General features: G+C 33.2%; 14 non-coding genes across 14 annotated transcripts; all 14 read right to left on the bottom strand.

Annotated features, from left to right (window-relative positions):
- Nucleotides 1-506: 506 nt before the first annotated feature.
- Nucleotides 507-580, bottom strand: TRNAI-AAU (transfer RNA isoleucine (anticodon AAU)). Its single transcript has one exon. It is a non-coding gene; the product is annotated as a tRNA-Ile (tRNA).
- A 762-nt stretch (nucleotides 581-1,342) lies between these two features.
- TRNAI-AAU (transfer RNA isoleucine (anticodon AAU)) lies at nucleotides 1,343-1,416 on the bottom strand. Its single transcript has one exon. It is a non-coding gene; the product is annotated as a tRNA-Ile (tRNA).
- Nucleotides 1,417-2,178: 762 nt separating this feature from the next.
- On the bottom strand, nucleotides 2,179-2,252 carry TRNAI-AAU (transfer RNA isoleucine (anticodon AAU)). The gene has a single exon. It is a non-coding gene; the product is annotated as a tRNA-Ile (tRNA).
- A 716-nt stretch (nucleotides 2,253-2,968) lies between these two features.
- On the bottom strand, nucleotides 2,969-3,042 carry TRNAI-AAU (transfer RNA isoleucine (anticodon AAU)). The gene has a single exon. It is a non-coding gene; the product is annotated as a tRNA-Ile (tRNA).
- A 5,620-nt stretch (nucleotides 3,043-8,662) lies between these two features.
- TRNAI-AAU (transfer RNA isoleucine (anticodon AAU)) lies at nucleotides 8,663-8,736 on the bottom strand. Its single transcript has one exon. It is a non-coding gene; the product is annotated as a tRNA-Ile (tRNA).
- A 1,547-nt stretch (nucleotides 8,737-10,283) lies between these two features.
- TRNAI-AAU (transfer RNA isoleucine (anticodon AAU)) lies at nucleotides 10,284-10,357 on the bottom strand. Its single transcript has one exon. It is a non-coding gene; the product is annotated as a tRNA-Ile (tRNA).
- Nucleotides 10,358-11,119: 762 nt separating this feature from the next.
- TRNAI-AAU (transfer RNA isoleucine (anticodon AAU)) lies at nucleotides 11,120-11,193 on the bottom strand. The gene has a single exon. It is a non-coding gene; the product is annotated as a tRNA-Ile (tRNA).
- Nucleotides 11,194-13,524: 2,331 nt separating this feature from the next.
- On the bottom strand, nucleotides 13,525-13,598 carry TRNAI-GAU (transfer RNA isoleucine (anticodon GAU)). Its single transcript has one exon. It is a non-coding gene; the product is annotated as a tRNA-Ile (tRNA).
- A 747-nt stretch (nucleotides 13,599-14,345) lies between these two features.
- Nucleotides 14,346-14,419, bottom strand: TRNAI-AAU (transfer RNA isoleucine (anticodon AAU)). The gene has a single exon. It is a non-coding gene; the product is annotated as a tRNA-Ile (tRNA).
- Nucleotides 14,420-15,181: 762 nt separating this feature from the next.
- Nucleotides 15,182-15,255, bottom strand: TRNAI-AAU (transfer RNA isoleucine (anticodon AAU)). Its single transcript has one exon. It is a non-coding gene; the product is annotated as a tRNA-Ile (tRNA).
- Nucleotides 15,256-15,971: 716 nt separating this feature from the next.
- Nucleotides 15,972-16,045, bottom strand: TRNAI-AAU (transfer RNA isoleucine (anticodon AAU)). The gene has a single exon. It is a non-coding gene; the product is annotated as a tRNA-Ile (tRNA).
- Nucleotides 16,046-16,806: 761 nt separating this feature from the next.
- On the bottom strand, nucleotides 16,807-16,880 carry TRNAI-AAU (transfer RNA isoleucine (anticodon AAU)). Its single transcript has one exon. It is a non-coding gene; the product is annotated as a tRNA-Ile (tRNA).
- A 702-nt stretch (nucleotides 16,881-17,582) lies between these two features.
- On the bottom strand, nucleotides 17,583-17,656 carry TRNAI-AAU (transfer RNA isoleucine (anticodon AAU)). Its single transcript has one exon. It is a non-coding gene; the product is annotated as a tRNA-Ile (tRNA).
- A 4,010-nt stretch (nucleotides 17,657-21,666) lies between these two features.
- On the bottom strand, nucleotides 21,667-21,740 carry TRNAI-AAU (transfer RNA isoleucine (anticodon AAU)). The gene has a single exon. It is a non-coding gene; the product is annotated as a tRNA-Ile (tRNA).
- Between the last annotated feature and the right edge of the window lie 669 nt (nucleotides 21,741-22,409).

Raw genomic sequence — 22,409 nt, 5'->3', positions numbered from 1 at the left:
TGTTTCTTTAAAAATTGAAGTTACAAATTGACTTTGTGCCCTACACTTCTTTCCCTGGATGTGTTGATACAGCATGGCAAAGAAGATCAGTTTTGCACAGCTTCTCGAAATGGCTACATATGAACCAGTTCTTCTTTCATTCTACTACAAACCACCAACCTCACTATAAAATGAATTGTATTTTATTTGCATGAAACATTTACGCATGGGCCACGTAGTAGATCATATATTGATTGAAAAGCATTTCTATTTTAAAGAAAAATAATAAAGCATAAAGTGCTTTGAAGTGTGGCTTTCATTTCTTCCTACAGTCCAAAGCAAAATAAAAATAGGGTGTAAAATACTATATATTTAAAGTATAATGGTAAAAGATCTACAATGTATTCAAGGCAGTTACTAGGATAATCACTATAGCCAATACTGATGATGAAGCCTAGTTTCCAAGCACTGTACTACAAGTTTAAATCCATTGTTGTCAATGATGTTGGGTCATAAAGATAAACAAATGGCCAGTGTGGGGATCGAACCCAAGACCTTGGCGTCATTAGCACCACGCTCTAACCAACTGAGCTAACCGGCCACACTCTTTGAATGCGAAAATCCAAAATGACAAATAATCTTCAAATCATTATGTGTATTATTTCTAAAAGGTGATTTTTGTTGACAATAAATCATTATATGTATTATTTCTAAAAGGTGATTTTTGTTGACAATCATTTTTTCTCCCTTCATACTTTTGCAAAAACGATAAATGAGGTCCCATTTTAAAGATTAAGTTATTTGCTTCAGATACATTGTTAGTTAAAAATTGTATATGGTTTTGTTTCTTTAAAAATTGAAGTTACAAATTGACTTGGTGCCCTACACTTCTTTCCCTGGATGTGTTGATACAGCATGGCAAAGATGATCAGTTTTGCACAGCTTCTCAAAATGGCTACATATGAACCAGTTCTTCTTTCATCCTACTACAAACCACCAACCTCACTATAAAATGAATTGTATTTTATTTGCATGAAACATTTACGCATGGGCCACGTAGTAGATCATATATTGATTGAAAAGCATTTCTATTTTAAAGAAAAATCATAAAGCATAAAGTGCTTTAAAGTGTGGCATTGGTAATAGGGCTTTCATTTCTTCCTACAGTCCAAAGCAAAATACAAATAGGGTGTAAAATACTATATATTTAAAGGATAATGGTAAAAGATCTACAATGTATTCAAGGCAGTTACAAGGGATAATCACTATAGCCAATACTGATGATGAAGCCTAGTTTCCAAGCACTGTACTACAAGTTTAAATTCATTGTTGTCAATGATGTTGGGTCATCAAGAAAAACAAATGGCCAGTGTGGGGATCGAACCCAAGACCTTGGCGTTATTAGCACCACGCTCTAACCAACTGAGCTAACCAGCCACACTCTCTGAATGCGAAAATCCAAAATGACAAATAATCTTCAAATCATTATGTGTATTATTTCTAAAAGGTGATTTTTGTTGACAATAAATCATTATATGTATTATTTCTAAAAGGTGATTTTTTTTGACAATCATTTTTTCTCCCTTCATACTTTTGCAAAAACGATAAATGAGGTCCCATTTTAAAGATTAAGTTATTTGCTTCAGATACATTGTTAGTTAAAAATTGTATATGGTTTTGTTTCTTTAAAAATTGAAGTTACAAATTGACTTGGTGCCCTACACTTCTTTCCCTGGATGTGTTGATACAGCATGGCAAAGATGATCAGTTTTGCACAGCTTCTCAAAATGGCTACATATGAACCAGTTCTTCTTTCATCCTACTACAAACCAAAAACCTCACTATAAAATGAATTGTATTTTATTTGCATGAAACATTTACGGATGGGCCACGTAGTAGATCATATATTGATTGAAAAGCATTTCTATTTTAAAGAAAAATCATAAAGCATAAAGTGCTTTGAAGTGTGGCATTGGTAATAGGGCTTTCATTTCTTCCTACAGTCCAAAGCAAAATAAAAATAGGGTGTAAAATACTATATATTTAAAGGATAATGGTAAAAGATCTACAATGTATTCAAGGCAGCTACAAGGGATAATCACTATAGCCAATACTGATGATGAAGCCTAGTTTCCAAGCACTGTACTACAAGTTTAAATCCATTGTTGTCAATGATGTTGGGTCATCAAGAAAAACAAATGGCCAGTGTGGGGATCGAACCCAAGACCTTGGCGTTATTAGCACCACGCTCTAACCAACTGAGCTAACCGGCCACACTGTTCGAATGTGAAAATCCAAAATGACAAATAATCTTCAAATCATAATATGTATTATTTCTAAAAGGTGATTTTTGTTGACAATCATTTTTTCTCAGTTCATACTTTTGCAAAAATGATAAATGAGGTCCCATTTTAAAGATTAAATTATTTGCTTCAGATAAATTGTTAGTTAAGAATTGTATATGGTTTTGTTTCTTTAAAAATTGAAGTTACAAATTGACTTTGTGCCCTACACTTCTTTCCCTGGATGTGTTGATACAGCATGGCAAAGATGATCAGTTTTGCACAGCTTCTCAAAATGGCTACATATGAACCAGTTCTTCTTTCATCCTACTACAAACCACCAACCTCACTATAAAATGAATTGTATTTTATTTGCATGAAACATTTACGCATGGGCCACGTAGTAGATCATATATTGATTGAAAAGCATTTCTATTTTAAAGAAAAATCATAAAGCATAAAGTGCTTTGAAGTGTGGCATTGGTAATAGGGCTTTCATTTCTTCCTACAGTCCAAAGCAAAATAAAAATAGGGTGTAAAATACTATATATTTAAAGGATAATGGTAAAAGATCTAAAATGTATTCAAGGCAGTTACAAGGGATAATCACTATAGCCAATACTGATGATGAAGCCTAGTTTCCAAGCACTGTACTTCAAGTTTAAATCCATTGTTGTCAATGATGTTGGGTCATCAAGATAAACAAATGGCCAGTGTGGGGATCGAACCCAAGACCTTGGCGTTATTAGCACCACGCTCTAACCAACTGAGCTAACCGGCCACACTCTTTGAATGCAAAAATCCAAAATGACAAATAATCTTCAAATCATTATATGTATTATTTCTAAAAGGTGATTTTTGTTGACAATAATTAATTATATGTATTATTTCTAAAAGGTGATTTTTGTTGACAATCATTTTTTCTCCCTTCATACTTTTGCAAAAACGATAAACGAGGTCCCATTTTAAAGATTAAGTTATTTGCTTCAGATAAATTGTTAGTTAAGAATTGTATATGGTTTTGTTTCTTTAAAAATTGAAGTTACAAATTGACTTGGTGCCCTACACTTCTTTCCTTGGATGTGTTGATACAGCATGGCAAAGATGATCAGTTTTGCACAGCTTCTCAAAATGGCTTCATATGAACCAGTTCTTCTTTCATCCTACTACAAACCACCAACCTCACTATAAAATGAATTGTATTTTATTTGCATGAAACATTTACGCATGGGCCACGTTTTAGATCATATATTGATTGAAAAGCATTTCTATTTTAAAGAAAAATCATAAAGCAAAAAGTGCTTTGAAGTGTGGCATTGGTAATAGGGCTTTCATTTCTTCCTACAGTCCAAAGCAAAATAAAAATAGGGTGTAAAATACTATATATTTAAAGTATAATGGTAAAAGATCTACAATGTATTCAAGGCAGTTACTAGGATAATCACTATACTGATGATGAAGCCTAGTTTCCAAGCACTGTACTACAAGTTTAAATCCATTGTTGTCAATGAGGTTGGGTCATCAAGATAACCAAATGGCCAGTGTGGGGATCGAACCCAAGACCTTGGCGTTATTAGTACCACGCTCTAACCAACTGAGCTAACCGGCCACACTCTTTGAATGCGAAAATCCAAAATGACAAATAATCTTCAAATCATTATATGTATTATTTCTAAAAGGTGATTTTTGTTGACAATAAATCATTATATGTATTATTTCTAAAAGGTGATTTTTGTTGACAATCATTTTTTTTCCCTTCATACTTTTGCAAAAACGATAAATGAGGTCCCATTTTAAAGATTAAGTTATTTGCTTCAGATAAATTGTTAGTTAAGAATTGTATATGGTTTTGTTTCTTTAAAAATTGAAGTTACAAATTGACTTTGTGCCCTACACTTCTTTCCCTGGATGTGTTGATACAGCATGGCAAAGAGGATCAGTTTTGCACAGCTTCTCAAAATGGCTACATATGAACCAGTTCTTCTTTCATCCTACTACAAACCACCAACCTCACTATAAAATGAATTGTATTTTATTTGCTTGAAACATTTACGCATGGGCCACGTAGTAGATCATATATTGATTGAAAAGCATTTCTATTTTAAAGAAAAATCATAAAGCATAAAGTGCTTTGAAGTGTGGCATTGGTAATAGGGCTTTCATTTCTTCGTACAGTCCAAAGCAAAATAAAAATAGGGTGAAAAATACTATATATTTAAAGGATAATGGTAAAAGATCTACAATGTATTCAAGGCAGCTACAAGGGATAATCACTATAGCCAATACTGATGATGAAGCCTAGTTTCCAAGCACTGTACTACAAGTTTAAATCCATTGTTGTCAATGATGTTGGGTCATCAAGAAAAACAAATGGCCAGTGTTGGGATCGAACCCAAGACCTTGGCGTTATTAGCACCACGCTCTAACCAACTGAGCTAACCGGCCACACTGTTTGAATGTGAAAATCCAAAATGACAAATAATCTTCAAATCATTATATGTATTATTTCTAAAAGGTGATTTTTGTTGACAATCATTTTTTCTCCCTTCATACTTTTGCAAAAACGATAAATGAGGTCCCATTTTAAAGATTAAGTTACTTGCTTCAGATAAATTGTTAGTTAAGAATTGTATATGGTTTTGTTTCTTTAAAAATTGAAGTTACAAATTGACTTTGTGCCCTACACTTCTTTCCCTGGATGTGTTGATACAGCATGGCAAAGAAGATCAGTTTTGCACAGCTTCTCGAAATGGCTACATATGAACCAGTTCTTCTTTCATCCTACTACAAACCACCAACCTCACTATAAAATGAATTGTATTTTATTTGCATGAAACATTTACGCATGGGCCACGTAGTAGATCATATATTGATTGAAAAGCATTTCTATTTTAAAGAAAAATCATAAAGCATAAAGTGCTTTGAAGTGTGGCATTGGTAATAGGGCTTTCATTTCTTCCTACAGTCCAAAGCAAAATAAAAATAGGGTGTAAAATACTATATATTTAAAGTATAATGGTAAAAGATCTACAATGTAGTTACTTGGATAATCACTATAGCCAATGCTGATGATGAAGCCTAGTTTCCAAGCACTGTACTACAAGTTTAAATCCATTGTTGTCAATGATGTTGGGTCATCAAGATAACCAAATGGCCAGTGTGGGGATCGAACCCAAGACCTTGGCGTTATTAGTACCACGCTCTAACCAACTGAGCTAACCGGCCACACTCTTTGAATGCGAAAATCCAAAATGACAAATAATCTTCAAATCATTATATGTATTATTTCTAAAAGGTGATTTTTGTTGACAATAAATCATTATATGTATTATTTCTAAAAGGTGATTTTTGTTGACAATCATTTTTTCTCCCTTCATACTTTTGCAAAAACGATAAATGAGGTCCCATTTTAAAGATTAAGTTATTTGCTTCAGATAAATTGTTAGTTAAGAATTGTATATGGTTTTGTTTCTTTAAAAATTGAAGTTACAAATTGACTTTGTGCCCTACACTTCTTTCCCTGGATGTGTTGATACAGCATGGCAAAGAGGATCAGTTTTGCACAGCTTCTCAAAATGGCTACATATGAACCAGTTCTTCTTTCATCCTACTACAAACCACCAACCTCACTATAAAATGAATTGTATTTTATTTGCTTGAAACATTTACGCATGGGCCACGTAGTAGATCATATATTGATTGAAAAGCATTTCTATTTTAAAGAAAAATCATAAAGCATAAAGTGCTTTGAAGTGTGGCATTGGTAATAGGGCTTTCATTTCTTCGTACAGTCCAAAGCAAAATAAAAATAGGGTGAAAAATACTATATATTTAAAGGATAATGGTAAAAGATCTACAATGTATTCAAGGCAGCTACAAGGGATAATCACTATAGCCAATACTGATGATGAAGCCTAGTTTCCAAGCACTGTACTACAAGTTTAAATCCATTGTTGTCAATGATGTTGGGTCATCAAGAAAAACAAATGGCCAGTGTTGGGATCGAACCCAAGACCTTGGCGTTATTAGCACCACGCTCTAACCAACTGAGCTAACCGGCCACACTGTTTGAATGTGAAAATCCAAAATGACAAATAATCTTCAAATCATTATATGTATTATTTCTAAAAGGTGATTTTTGTTGACAATCATTTTTTCTCCCTTCATACTTTTGCAAAAACGATAAATGAGGTCCCATTTTAAAGATTAAGTTACTTGCTTCAGATAAATTGTTAGTTAAGAATTGTATATGGTTTTGTTTCTTTAAAAATTGAAGTTACAAATTGACTTTGTGCCCTACACTTCTTTCCCTGGATGTGTTGATACAGCATGGCAAAGAAGATCAGTTTTGCACAGCTTCTCGAAATGGCTACATATGAACCAGTTCTTCTTTCATCCTACTACAAACCACCAACCTCACTATAAAATGAATTGTATTTTATTTGCATGAAACATTTACGCATGGGCCACGTAGTAGATCATATATTGATTGAAAAGCATTTCTATTTTAAAGAAAAATCATAAAGCATAAAGTGCTTTGAAGTGTGGCATTGGTAATAGGGCTTTCATTTCTTCCTACAGTCCAAAGCAAAATAAAAATAGGGTGTAAAATACTATATATTTAAAGTATAATGGTAAAAGATCTACAATGTATTCAAGGCAGTTACTTGGATAATCACTATAGCCAATACTGATGATGAAGCCTAGTTTCCAAGCACTGTACTACAAGTTTAAATCCATTGTTGTCAATGATGTTGGGTCATCAAGATAAACAAATGGCCAGTGTGGGGATCGAACCCAAGACCTTGGCGTTATTAGCACCACCCTCTAACCAACTTAGCTAACCGGCCACACTCTTTGAATGCGAAAATCCAAAATGACAAATAATCTTCAAATCATTATATGTATTATTTCTAAAAGGTGATTTTTGTTGACAATAAATCATTATATGTATTATTTCTAAAAGGTGATTTTTGTTGACAATCATTTTTTCTCCCTTCATACTTTTGCAAAAACGATAAATGAGGTCCCATTTTAAAGATTAAGTTATTTGCTTCAGATACATTGTTAGTTAAAAATTGTATATGGTTTTGTTTCTTTAAAAATTGTAGTTACAAATTGACTTTGTGCCCTACACTTCTTTCCCTGGATGTGTTGATACAGCATGGAAAAGAGGATCAGTTTTGCACAGCTTCTCAAAATGGCTACATATGAACCAGTTCTTCTTTCATCCTACTACAAACCACCAACCTCACTATAAAATGAATTGTATTTTATTTGCATGAAACATTTACGCATGGGCCACGTAGTAGATCATATATTGATTGAAAAGCATTTCTATTTTAAAGAAAAATCATAAAGCATAAAGTGCTTTGAAGTGTGGCATTGGTAATAGGGCTTTCATTTCTTCCTACAGTCCATAGCAAAATAAAAATAGGGTGAAAAATACTATATATTTAAAGGATAATGGTAAAAGATCTACAATGTATTCAAGGCAGCTACAAGGGATAATCACTATAGCCAATACCGATGATGAAGCCTAGTTTCCAAGCACTGTACTACAAGTTTAAATCCATTGTTGTCAATGATGTTGGGTCATCAAGAAAAACAAATGGCCAGTGTGGAGATCGGACCCAAGACCTTGGCGTTATTAGCACCACGCTCTAACCAACTGAGCTAACTGGCCACACCGTTTGAATGTGAAAATCCAAAATGACAAATAATCTTCAAATCATTATATGTATTATTTCTAAAAGGTGATTTTTGTTGACAATCATTTTTTCTCCCTTCATACTTTTGCAAAAACGATAAATGAGGTCCAATTTTAAAGATTAAGTTACTTGCTTCAGATAAATTGTTAGTTAAGAATTGTATATGGTTTTGTTTCTATAAAAATTGAAGTAACAAATTGACTTTGTGCCCTACACTTCTTTCCCTGGATGTGTTGATACAGCATGGCAAAGAAGATCAGTTTTGCACAGCTTCTCGAAATGGCTACATATGAACCAGTTCTTCTTTCATCCTACTACAAACCACCAACCTCACTATAAAATGAATTGTATTTTATTTGCATGAAACATTTACGCATGGGCCACGTAGTAGATCATATATTGATTGAAAAGCATTTCTATTTTAAAGAAAAATCATAAAGCATAAAGTGCTTTGAAGTGTGGCATTGGTAATAGGGCTTTCATTTCTTCCTACAGTCCAAAGCAAAATAAAAATAGGGTGTAAAATACTATATATTTAAAGTATAATGGTAAAAGATCTACAATGTATTCAAGGCAGTTACTAGGATAATCACTATAGCCAATACTGATGATGAAGCCTAGTTTCCAAGCACTGTACTACAAGTTTAAATCCATTGTTGTCAATGATGTTAGGTCATCAAGATAAAAAAATGGCCAGTGTGGGGATCGAACCCAAGACCTTGGCATTATTAGTACCACGCTCTAACCAACTGAGCTAACCGGCCACACTCTTTGAATGCGAAAATCCAAAATGACAAATAATCTTCAAATCATTATATGTATTATTTCTAAAAGGTGATTTTTGTTGACAATAAATCATTATATGTATTATTTCTAAAAGGTGATTTTTGTTGACAATCATTTTTTCTCCCTTCATACTTTTGCAAAAACGATAAATGAGGTCCCATTTTAAAGATTAAGTTATTTGCTTCAGATAAATTGTTAGTTAAGAATTGTATATGGTTTTGTTTCTTTAAAAATTGAAGTTACAAATTGACTTTGTGCCCTACACTTCTTTCCCTGGATGTGTTGATACAGCATGGCAAAGAGGATCAGTTTTGCACAGCTTCTCAAAATGGCTACATATGAACCAGTTCTTCTTTCATCCTACTACAAACCACCAACCTCACTATAAAATGAATTGTATTTTATTTGCTTGAAACATTTACGCATGGGCCACGTAGTAGATCATATATTGATTGAAAAGCATTTCTATTTTAAAGAAAAATCATAAAGCATAAAGTGCTTTGAAGTGTGGCATTGGTAATAGGGCTTTCATTTCTTCGTACAGTCCAAAGCAAAATAAAAATAGGGTGAAAAATACTATATATTTAAAGGATAATGGTAAAAGATCTACAATGTATTCAAGGCAGCTACAAGGGATAATCACTATAGCCAATACTGATGATGAAGCCTAGTTTCCAAGCACTGTACTACAAGTTTAAATCCATTGTTGTCAATGATGTTGGGTCATCAAGAAAAACAAATGGCCAGTGTTGGGATCGAACCCAAGACCTTGGCGTTATTAGCACCACGCTCTAACCAACTGAGCTAACCGGCCACACTGTTTGAATGTGAAAATCCAAAATGACAAATAATCTTCAAATCATTATATGTATTATTTCTAAAAGGTGATTTTTGTTGACAATCATTTTTTCTCCCTTCATACTTTTGCAAAAACGATAAATGAGGTCCCATTTTAAAGATTAAGTTACTTGCTTCAGATAAATTGTTAGTTAAGAATTGTATATGGTTTTGTTTCTTTAAAAATTGAAGTTACAAATTGACTTTGTGCCCTACACTTCTTTCCCTGGATGTGTTGATACAGCATGGCAAAGAAGATCAGTTTTGCACAGCTTCTCGAAATGGCTACATATGAACCAGTTCTTCTTTCATCCTACTACAAACCACCAACCTCACTATAAAATGAATTGTATTTTATTTGCATGAAACATTTACGCATGGGCCACGTAGTAGATCATATATTGATTGAAAAGCATTTCTATTTTAAAGAAAAATCATAAAGCATAAAGTGCTTTGAAGTGTGGCATTGGTAATAGGGCTTTCATTTCTTCCTACAGTCCAAAGCAAAATAAAAATAGGGTGTAAAATACTATATACTTAAAGTATAATGGTAAAAGATCTACAATGTATCTAGGTTACTAGGATAATCACTATAGCCAATACTGATGATGAAGCCTAGTTTCCAAGCACTGTACTACAAGTTTAAATCCATTGTTGTCAATGATGTTAGGTCATCAAGATAAACAAATGGCCAGTGTGGGGATTGAACCCAAGACCTTGGCATTATTAGCACCACGCTCTAACCAACTGAGCTAACCGGCCACACTCTTTGAATGCGAAAATCCAAAATGACAAATAATCTTCAAATCATTATGTGTATTATTTCTAAAAGGTGATTTTTGTTGACAATAAATTATTATATGTATTATTTCTAAAAGGTGATTTTTGTTGACAATCATTTTTTCTCCCTTCATACTTTTGCAAAAACGATAAATGAGGTCCCATTTTAAAGATTAAGTTATTTGCTTCAGATACATTGTTAGTTAAAAATTGTATATGGTTTTGTTTCTTTAAAAATTGTAGTTACAAATTGACTTTGTGCCCTACACTTCTTTCCCTGGATGTGTTGATACAGCATGGCAAAGAGGATCAGTTTTGCACAGCTTCTCAAAATGGCTACATATGAACCAGTTCTTCTTTCATCCTACTACAAACCACCAACCTCACTATAAAATGAATTGTATTTTATTTGCTTGAAACATTTACGCATGGGCCACGTAGTAGATCATATATTGATTGAAAAGCATTTCTATTTTAAAGAAAAATCATAAAGCATAAAGTGCTTTGAAGTGTGGCATTGGTAATAGGGCTTTCATTTCTTCCTACAGTCCAAAGCAAAATAAAAATAGGGTGAAAAATACTATATATTTAAAGGATAATGGTAAAAGATCTACAATGTATTCAAGGCAGCTACAAGGGATAATCACTATAGCCAATACTGATGATGAAGCCTAGTTTCCAAGCACTGTACTACAAGTTTAAATCCATTGTTGTCAATGATGTTGGGTCATCAAGAAAAACAAATGACCAGTGTGGGGATCGAACCCAAGACCTTGGCGTTATTAGCACCACGCTCTAACCAACTGAGCTAACCGGCCACACTGTTTGAATGTGAAAATCCAAAATGACAAATAATCTTCAAATCATTATATGTATTATTTCTAAAAGGTGATTTTTGTTGACAATCATTTTTTCTCCCTTCATACTTTTGCAAAAACGATAAATGAGGTCCCATTTTAAAGATTAAGTTACTTGCTTCAGATAAATTGTTAGTTAAGAATTGTATATGGTTTTGTTTCTTTAAAAATTGAAGTTACAAATTGACTTTGTGCCCTACACTTCTTTCCCTGGATGTGTTGATACAGCATGGCAAAAAAGATCAGTTTTGCACAGCTTCTCGAAATGGCTACATATGAACCAGTTCTTCTTTCATCCTACTACAAACCACCAACCTCACTATAAAATGAATTGTATTTTATTTGCATGAAACATTTACGCATGGGCCACGTAGTAGATCATATATTGATTGAAAAGCATTTCTATTTTAAAGAAAAATCATAAAGCATACAGTGCTTTGAAGTGTGGCATTGGTAATAGGGCTTTCATTTCTTCCTACAGTCCAAAGCGAAATAAAAATAGGGGGTAAAATACTATATATTTAAAGTATAATGGTAAAAGATCTACAATGTATTCAAGGCAGTTACTAGGATAATCACTATAGCCAATACTGATGATGAAGCCTAGTTTCCAAGCACTGTACTACAAGTTTAAATCCATTGTTGTCAATGATGTTGGGTCATCAGGATAAACAAACGGCCAGTGTGGGGATCAAACCCAAGACCTTGGCGTTATTAGCACCACGCTCTAAACAACTAAGCTAACCGGCCAAATGCGAAAATCCAAAATGACAAATAATCTTCAAATCATTATGTGTATTATTTCTAAAAGGTGATTTTTGTTGACAATAAATCATTATATGTATTATTTCTAAAAGGTGATTTTTGTTGACAATCATTTTTTCTCCCTTCATACTTTTGCAAAAACGATAAATGAGGTCCCATTTTAAAGATTAAGTTATTTGCTTCAGATACATTGTTAGTTAAGAATTGTATATGGTTTTGTTTCTTTAAAAATTGAAGTGACAAATTGACTTTGTGCCCTACACTTCTTTCCCTGGATGTGTTGATACAGCATGGCAAAGAGGATCAGTTTTGCACAGCTTCTCAAAATGGCTACATATGAACCAGTTCTTCTTTCATCCTACTACAAACCACCAACCTCACTATAAAATGAATTGTATTTTATTTGCATGAAACATTTACGCATGGGCCACGTAGTAGATCATATATTGATTGAAAAGCATTTCTATTTTAAAGAAAAATCATAAAGCATAAAGTGCTTTTAAGTGTGGCATTGGTAATAGGGCTTTCATTTCTTCCTACAGTCCAAAGCAAAATAAAAATAGGGTGTAAAATACTATATATTTAAAGGATAATGGTAAAAGATCTACAATGCATTCATGGCAGCTACAAGGGATAATCACTATAGCCAATACTGATGATGAAGCCTAGTTTCCAAGCACTGTACTACAAGTTTAAATCCATTGTTGTCAATGATGTTGGGTCATCAAGAAAAACAAATGGCCAGTGTGGGGATCGAACCAAAGACCTTGGCATTATTAGCACTACGCTCTAACCAACTGAGCTAACCGGCCACACTGTTTGAATGTGAAAATCCAAAATGACAAATAATCTTAGAATCATTATATGTATTATTTCTAAAAGGTGATTTTTGTTGACAATCATTTTTTCTCCCTTCATACTTTTGCAAAAACGATAAATGAGGTCCCATTTTAAAGATTAAGTTACTTGCTTCAGATAAATTGTTAGTTAAGAATTGTATATGGTTTTGTTTCTTTAAAAATTGAAGTTACAAATTGACTTTGTGCCCTACACTTCTTTCCCTGGATGTGTTGATACAGCATGGCAAAGAAGATCAGTTTTGCACAGCTTCTCGAAATGGCTACATATGAACCAGTTCTTCTTTCATCCTACTACAAACCACCAACCTCACTATAAAATGAATTGTATTTTATTTGCATGAAAAATTTACGCATGGGCCACGTAGTAGATCATATATTGATTGAAAAGCATTTCTATTTTAAAGAAAAATCATAAAGCATAAAGTGCTTTGAAGTGTGGCATTGGTAATAGGGCTTTCATTTCTTCCTACAGTACAAAGCAAAATAAAAATAGGGTGTAAAATACTATATATTTAAAGTATAATGGTAAAAGATCTACAATGTATTCAAGGCAGTTACTAGGATAATCACTATAGCCAATACTGATGATGAAGCCTAGTTTCCAAGCACTGTACTACAAGTTTAAATCCATTGTTGTCAATGATGTTGGGTCATAAAGATAAACAAATGGCCAGTGTGGGGATCGAACCCAAGACCTTGGCGTTATCAGCACCACGCTCTAACCAACTGAGCTAACCGGCCACACTCTTTGAATGCGAAAATCCAAAATGACAAATAATCTTCAAATCATTATGTGTATTATTTCTAAAAGGTGATTTTTGTTGACAATAAATCATTATATGTATTATTTCTAAAAGGTGATTTTTTTTGACAATCATTTTTTCTCCCTTCATACTTTTGCAAAAACGATAAATGAGGTCCCATTTTAAAGATTAAGTTATTTGCTTCAGATACATTGTTAGTTAAAAATTGTATATGGTTTTGTTTCTTTAAAAATTGAAGTTACAAATTGACTTGGTGCCCTACACTTCTTTCCCTGGATGTGTTGATACAGCATGGCAAAGATGATCAGTTTTGCACGGCTTCTCGAAATGGCTACATATGAACCAGTTCTTCTTTCATCCTACTACAAACCACCAACCTCACTATAAAATGAATTGTATTTTATTTGCATGAAACATTTACGCATGGGCCACGTAGTAGATCATATATTGATTGAAAAGCATTTCTATTTTAAAGAAAAATCATAAAGCATAAAGTGCTTTGAAGTGTGGCTTTCATTTCTTCCTACAGTCCAAAGCAAAATAAAAATAGGGTGTAAAATACTATATATTTAAAGTATAATGGTAAAAGATCTACAATGTATTCAAGGCAGTTACTAGGACAATCACTATAGCCAATACTGATGATGAAGCCTAGTTTCCAAGCACTTTACTACAAGTTTAAATCCATTGTTGTCAATGATGTTGGGTCATAAAGATAAACAAATGGCCAGTGTGGGGATCGAACCCAAGACCTTGGCGTTATTAGCACCACGCTCTAACCAACTGAGCTAACCGGCCACACTCTTTGCATGCGAAAATCCAAAATGACAAATAATCTTCAAATCATTATGTGTATTATTTCTAAAAGGTGATTTTTGTTGACAATAAATCATTATATGTATTATTTCTAAAAGGTGATTTTTGTTGACAATCATTTTTTCTCCCTTCATACTTTTGCAAAAACGATAAATGAGGTCCCATTTTAAAGATTAAGTTATTTGCTTCAGATACATTGTTAGTTAAGAATTGTATATGGTTTTGTTTCTTTAAAAATTGAAGTTACAAATTGACTTTGTGCCCTACACTTCTTTCCCTGGATGTGTTGATACAGCATGGCAAAGATGATCAGTTTTGCACAGCTTCTCAAAATGGCTACATATGAACCAGTTCTTCTTTTATCCTACTACAAACCAAAAACCTCACTATAAAATGAATTGTATTTTATTTGCATGAAACATTTACGGATGGGCCACGTAGTAGATCATATATTGATTGAAAAGCATTTCTATTTTAAAGAAAAATCATAAAGCATAAAGTGCTTTGAAGTGTGGCATTGGTAATAGGGCTTTCATTTCTTCCTACAGTCCAAAGCAAAATAAAAATAGGGTGTAAAATACTATATATTTAAAGGATAATGGTAAAAGATCTACAATGTATTCAAGGCAGCTACAAGGGATAATCACTATAGCCAATACTGATGATGAAGCCTAGTTTCCAAGCACTGTACTACAAGTTTAAATCCATTGTTGTCAATGATGTTGGGTCATCAAGAAAAACAAATGGCCAGTGTGGGGATCGAACCCAAGACCTTGGCGTTATTAGCACCACGCTCTAACCAACTGAGCTAACCGGCTACACTGTTCGAATGTGAAAATCCAAAATGACAAATAATCTTCAAATCATAATATGTATTATTTCTAAAAGGTGATTTTTGTTGACAATCATTTTTTCTCCCTTCATACTTTTGCAAAAACGATAAATGAGGTCCCATTTTAAAGATTAAGTTATTTGCTTCAGATAAATTGTTAGTTAAGAATTGTATATGGTTTTGTTTCTTTAAAAATTGAAGTTACAAATTGACTTTGTGCCCTACACTTCTTTCCCTGGATGTGTTGATACAGCATGGCAAAGATGATCAGTTTTGCACAGCTTCTCAAAATGGCTACATATGAACCAGTTCTTCTTTAATCCTACTACAAACCACCAACCTCACTATAAAATGAATTGTATTTTATTTGCATGAAACATTTACGCATGGGCCACGTAGTAGATCATATATTGATTGAAAAGCATTTCTATTTTAAAGAAAAATCATAAAGCATAAAGTGCTTTGAAGTGTGGCATTGGTAATAGGGCTTTCATTTCTTCCTACAGTCCAAAGCAAAATAAAAATAGGGTGTAAAATACTATATATTTAAAGGATAATGGTAAAAGATCTACAATGTATTCAAGGCAGCTACAAGGGATAATCACTATAGCCAATACTGATGATGAGGCCTAGTTTCCAAGCACTGTACTACAAGTTTAAATCCATTGTTGTCAATGATGTTGGGTCATCAAGAAAAACAAATGGCCAGTGTGGGGATCGAACCCAAGACCTTGGCGTTATTAGCACCACGCTCTAACCAACTGAGCTAACCGGCCACACTGTTTGAATGTGAAAATCCAAAATGACAAATAATCTTTAAATCATTATATGTATTATTTCTAAATGGTGATTTTTGTTGACAATATATCATTATATGTATTATTTCTAAAAGGTGATTTTTGTTGACAATCATTTTTTCTCCCTTCATACTTTTGCAAAAACGATAAATGAGGTCCCATTTTAAAGATTAAGTTATTTGCTTCAGATACATTGTTAGATAAGAATTGTATATGGTTTTGTTTCTTTAAAAATTGAAGCTACAAATTGACTTTGTGCCCTACACTTCTTTCCCTGGATGTGTTGATACAGCATGGCAAAGATGATCAGTTTTGCACAGCTTCTCAAAATGGCTACATATGAACCAGTTCTTCTTTCATCCTACTACAAACCACCAACCTCACTATAAAATTAATTGTATTTTATTTGCATGAAACATTTACGCATGGGCCACGTAGTAGATCATATATTGATTGAAAAGCATTTCTATTTTAAAGAAAAATCATAAAGCATAAAGTGCTTTGAAGTGTGGCATTGGTAATAGGGCTTTCATTTCTTCCTACAGTCCCAAGCAAAATAAAAATAGGGTGTAAAATACTATATATTTAAAGTATAATGGTAAAAGATCTACAATGTATTCAAGGCAGTTACTAGGATAATCACTATAGCCAATACTGATGATGAAGCCTAGTTTCCAAGCACTGTACTAGAAGTTTAAATCCATTGTTGTCAATGATGTTGGGTCATCAAGATAAACAAATGGCCAGTGTGGGGATCGAACCCAAGACCTTGGCGTTATTAGCACCACGCTCTAACCAACTGAGCTAACCGGCCACACTGTTTGAATGTGAAAATCCAAAATGACAAATAATCTTCAAATCATTATATATATTATTTCTAAAAGGTGATTTTTGTTGACAATCATTTTTTCTCCCTTCATACTTTTGCAAAAACGATAAATGAGGTCCCAATTTAAAGATTAAGTTACTTGCTTCAGATAAATTGTTAGTTAAGAATTGTATATGGTTTTGTTTCTTTAAAAATTGAAGTTACAAATTGACTTTGTGCCCTACACTTCTTTCCCTGGATGTGTTGATACAGCATGGCAAATAAGATCAGTTTTGCACAGCTTCTCGAAATGGCTACATATGAACCAGTTCTTCTTTCATCCTACTACAAACCACCAACCTCACTATAAAATGAATTGTATTTTATTTGCATGAAACATTTACGCATGGGCCACGTAGTAGATCATATATTGATTGAAAAGCATTTCTATTTTAAAGAAAAATCATAAAGCATAAAGTGCTTTGAAGTGTGGCTTTCATTTCTTCCTACAGTCCAAAGCAAAATAAAAATAGGGTGTAAAATACTATACATTTAAAGGATAATGGTAAAAGATCTAAAATGTATTCAAGGCAGTTACAAGGGATAATCACTATAGCCAATACTGATGATGAAGCCTAGTTTCCAAGCACTGTACTTCAAGTTTAAATCCATTGTTGTCAATGATGTTGGGTCATCAAGATAAACAAATGGCCAGTGTGGGGATCGAACCCAAGACCTTGGCGTTATTAGCACCACGCTCTAACCAACTGAGCTAACCGGCCACACTCTTTGAATGCAAAAATCCAAAATGACAAATAATCTTCAAATCATTATATGTATTATTTCTAAAAGGTGATTTTTGTTGACAATAATTAATTATATGTATTATTTCTAAAAGGTGATTTTTGTTGACAATCATTTTTTCTCCCTTCATACTTTTGCAAAAACGATAAATGAGGTCCCATTTTAAAGATTAAGTTATTTGCTTCAGATAAATTGTTAGTTAAGAATTGTATATGGTTTTGTTTCTTTAAAAATTGAAGTTACAAATTGACTTGGTGCCCTACACTTCTTTCCTTGGATGTGTTGATACAGCATGGCAAAGATGATCAGTTTTGCACAGCTTCTCAAAATGGCTTCATATGAACCAGTTCTTCTTTCATCCTACTACAAACCACCAACCTCACTATAAAATGAATTGTATTTTATTTGCATGAAACATTTACGCATGGGCCACGTTTTAGATCATATATTGATTGAAAAGCATTTCTATTTTAAAGAAAAATCATAAAGCAAAAAGTGCTTTGAAGTGTGGCATTGGTAATAGGGCTTTCATTTCTTCCTACAGTCCAAAGCAAAATAAAAATAGGGTGTAAAATACTATATATTTAAAGTATAATGGTAAAAGATCTACAATGTATTCAAGGCAGTTACTAGGATAATCACTATACTGATGATGAAGCCTAGTTTCCAAGCACTGTACTACAAGTTTAAATCCATTGTTGTCAATGAGGTTGGGTCATCAAGATAACCAAATGGCCAGTGTGGGGATCGAACCCAAGACCTTGGCGTTATTAGTACAACGCTCTAACCAACTGAGCTAACCGGCCACACTCTTTGAATGCGAAAATCCAAAATGACAAATAATCTTCAAATCATTATATGTATTATTTCTAAAAGGTGATTTTTGTTGACAATAAATCATTATATGTATTATTTCTAAAAGGTGATTTTTGTTGACAATCATTTTTTCTCCCTTCATACTTTTGCAAAAACGATAAATGAGGTCCCATTTTAAAGATTAAGTTATTTGCTTCAGATAAATTGTTAGTTAAGAATTGTATATGGTTTTGTTTCTTTAAAAATTGAAGTTACAAATTGACTTTGTGCCCTACACTTCTTTCCCTGGATGTGTTGATACAGCATGGCAAAGAGGATCAGTTTTGCACAGCTTCTCAAAATGGCTACATATGAACCAGTTCTTCTTTCATCCTACTACAAACCACCAACCTCACTATAAAATGAATTGTATTTTATTTGCTTGAAACATTTACGCATGGGCCACGTAGTAGATCATATATTGATTGAAAAGCATTTCTATTTTAAAGAAAAATCATAAAGCATAAAGTGCTTTGAAGTGTGGCATTGGTAATAGGGCTTTCATTTCTTCGTACAGTCCAAAGCAAAATAAAAATAGGGTGAAAAATACTATATATTTAAAGGATAATGGTAAAAGATCTACAATGTATTCAAGGCAGCTACAAGGGATAATCACTATAGCCAATACTGATGATGAAGCCTAGTTTCCAAGCACTGTACTACAAGTTTAAATCCATTGTTGTCAATGATGTTGGGTCATCAAGAAAAACAAACGGCCAGTGTTGGGATCGAACCCAAGACCTTGGCGTTATTAGCACCACGCTCTAACCAACTGAGCTAACCGGCCACACTGTTTGAATGTGAAAATCCAAAATGACAAATAATCTTCAAATCATTATATGTATTATTTCTAAAAGGTGATTTTTGTTGACAATCATTTTTTCTCCCTTCATACTTTTGCAAAAACGATAAATGAGGTCCCATTTTAAAGATTAAGTTACTTGCTTCAGATAAATTGTTAGTTAAGAATTGTATATGGTTTTGTTTCTTTAAAAATTGAAGTTACAAATTGACTTTGTGCCCTACACTTCTTTCCCTGGATGTGTTGATACAGCATGGCAAAGAAGATCAGTTTTGCACAGCTTCTCGAAATGGCTACATATGAACCAGTTCTTCTTTCATCCTACTACAAACCACCAACCTCACTATAAAATGAATTGTATTTTATTTGCATGAAACATTTACGCATGGGCCACGTAGTAGATCATATATTGATTGAAAAGCATTTCTATTTTAAAGAAAAATCATAAAGCATAAAGTGCTTTGAAGTGTGGCATTGGTAATAGGGCTTTCATTTCTTCCTACAGTCCAAAGCAAAATAAAAATAGGGTGTAAAATACTATATATTTAAAGTATAATGGTAAAAGATCTACAATGTATTCAAGGCAGTTACTTGGATAATCACTATAGCCAATACTGATGATAAAGCCTAGTTTCCAAGCACTGTACTACAAGTTTAAATCCATTGTTGTCAATGATGTTGGGTCATCAAGATAAACAAATGGCCAGTGTGGGGATCGAACCCAAGACCTTGGCGTTATTAGCACCACCCTCTAACCAACTTAGCTAACCGGCCACACTCTTTGAATGCGAAAATCCAAAATGACAAATAATCTTCAAATCATTATATGTATTATTTCTAAAAGGTGATTTTTGTTGACAATAAATCATTATATGTATTATTTCTAAAAGGTGATTTTTGTTGACAATCATTTTTTCTCCCTTCATACTTTTGCAAAAACGATAAATGAGGTCCCATTTTAAAGATTAAGTTATTTGCTTCAGATACATTGTTAGTTAAAAATTGTATATGGTTTTGTTTCTTTAAAAATTGTAGTTACAAATTGACTTTGTGCCCTACACTTCTTTCCCTGGATGTGTTGATACAGCATGGAAAAGAGGATCAGTTTTGCACAGCTTCTCAAAATGGCTACATATGAACCAGTTCTTCTTTCATCCTACTACAAACCACCAACCTCACTATAAAATGAATTGTATTTTATTTGCATGAAACATTTACGCATGGGCCACGTAGTAGATCATATATTGATTGAAAAGCATTTCTATTTTAAAGAAAAATCATAAAGCATAAAGTGCTTTGAAGTGTGGCATTGGTAATAGGGCTTTCATTTCTTCCTACAGTCCATAGCAAAATAAAAATAGGGTGAAAAATACTATATATTTAAAGGATAATGGTAAAAGATCTACAATGTATTCAAGGCAGCTACAAGGGATAATCACTATAGCCAATACCGATGATGAAGCCTAGTTTCCAAGCACTGTACTACAAGTTTAAATCCATTGTTGTCAATGATGTTGGGTCATCAAGAAAAACAAATGGCCAGTGTGGAGATCGGACCCAAGACCTTGGCGTTATTAGCACCACGCTCTAACCAACTGAGCTAACTGGCCACACCGTTTGAATGTGAAAATCCAAAATGACAAATAATCTTCAAATCATTATATGTATTATTTCTAAAAGGTGATTTTTGTTGACAATCATGTTTTCTCCCTTCATACTTTTGCAAAAACGATAAATGAGGTCCCAATTTAAAGATTAAGTTACTTGCTTCAGATAAATTGTTAGTTAAGAATTGTATATGGTTTTGTTTCTTTAAAAATTTAAGTTACAAATTGACTTTGTGCCCTACACTTCTTTCCCTGGATGTGTTGATACAGCATGGCAAAGAAGATCAGTTTTGCACAGCTTCTCGAAATGGCTACATATGAACCAGTTCTTCTTTCATCCTACTACAAACCACCAACCTCACTATAAAATGAATTGTATTTTATTTGCATGAAACATTTACGCATGGGCCATGTAGTAGATCATATATTGATTGAAAAGCATTTCTATTTTAAAGAAAAATCATAAAGCATAAAGTGCTTTGAAGTGTGGCATTGGTAATAGGGCTTTCATTTCTTCCTACAGTCCAAAGCAAAATAAAAATAGGGTGTAAAATACTATATACTGTATTTAAAGGATAATGGTAAAAGATCTACAATGTATTCAAGGCAGTTACAAGGGATAATCACTATAGCCAATACTGATGATGAAGCCTAGTTTCCAAGCACTGTACTACAAGTTTAAATCCATTGTTGTCAATGATGTTGGGTCATCAAGAAAAACAAATGGCCAGTGTGGGGATCGAACCCAAGACCTTGGCGTTATTAGCACCACGCTCTAACCAACTGAGCTAACCGGCCACACTGTTTGAATGTGAAAATCCAAAATGACAAATAATCTTCAAATCATTATATGTATTATTTCTAAATGTGATTTTTGTTGACAATCATTTTTTCTCCCTTCATACTTTTGCAAAAACGATAAATGAGGTCCCATTTTAAAGATTAAGTTATTTGCTTCAGATACATTGTTAGTTAAGAATTGTATATGGTTTTGTTTCTTTACAAATTGAAGTTACAAATTGACTTTGTGCCCTACACTTCTTTCCCTGGATGTGTTGATACAGCATGGCAAAGATGATCAGTTTTGCACAGCTTCTCAAAATGGCTACATATGAACCAGTTCTTCTTTCATCCTACTACAAACCACCAACCTCACTATAAAATGAATTGTATTTTATTTGCATGAAACATTTACGCATGGGCCACGTAGTAGATCATATATTGATTGAAAAGCATTTCTATTTTAAAGAAAAATCATAAAGCATAAAGTGCTGTGAAGTGTGGCATTGGTAATAGGGCTTTCATTTCTTCCTACAGTTTAAAGCAAAATAAAAATAGGGTGTAAAATACTATATATTTAAAGGATAATGGTAAAAGATCTACAATGTATTCAAGGCAGCTACAAGGGATAATCACTATAGCCAATACTGATGATGAAGCCTAGTTTCCAAGTTTAAATCCATTGTT

The sequence above is a fragment of the Crinia signifera genome, chromosome 2, assembly GCF_055691185.1.
Source record: "Crinia signifera chromosome 2, ASM5569118v1, whole genome shotgun sequence".
Taxonomy (NCBI): Eukaryota; Metazoa; Chordata; class Amphibia; order Anura; family Myobatrachidae; genus Crinia; species Crinia signifera.
This window is presented reverse-complemented; position numbering and strand designations above follow the sequence as displayed.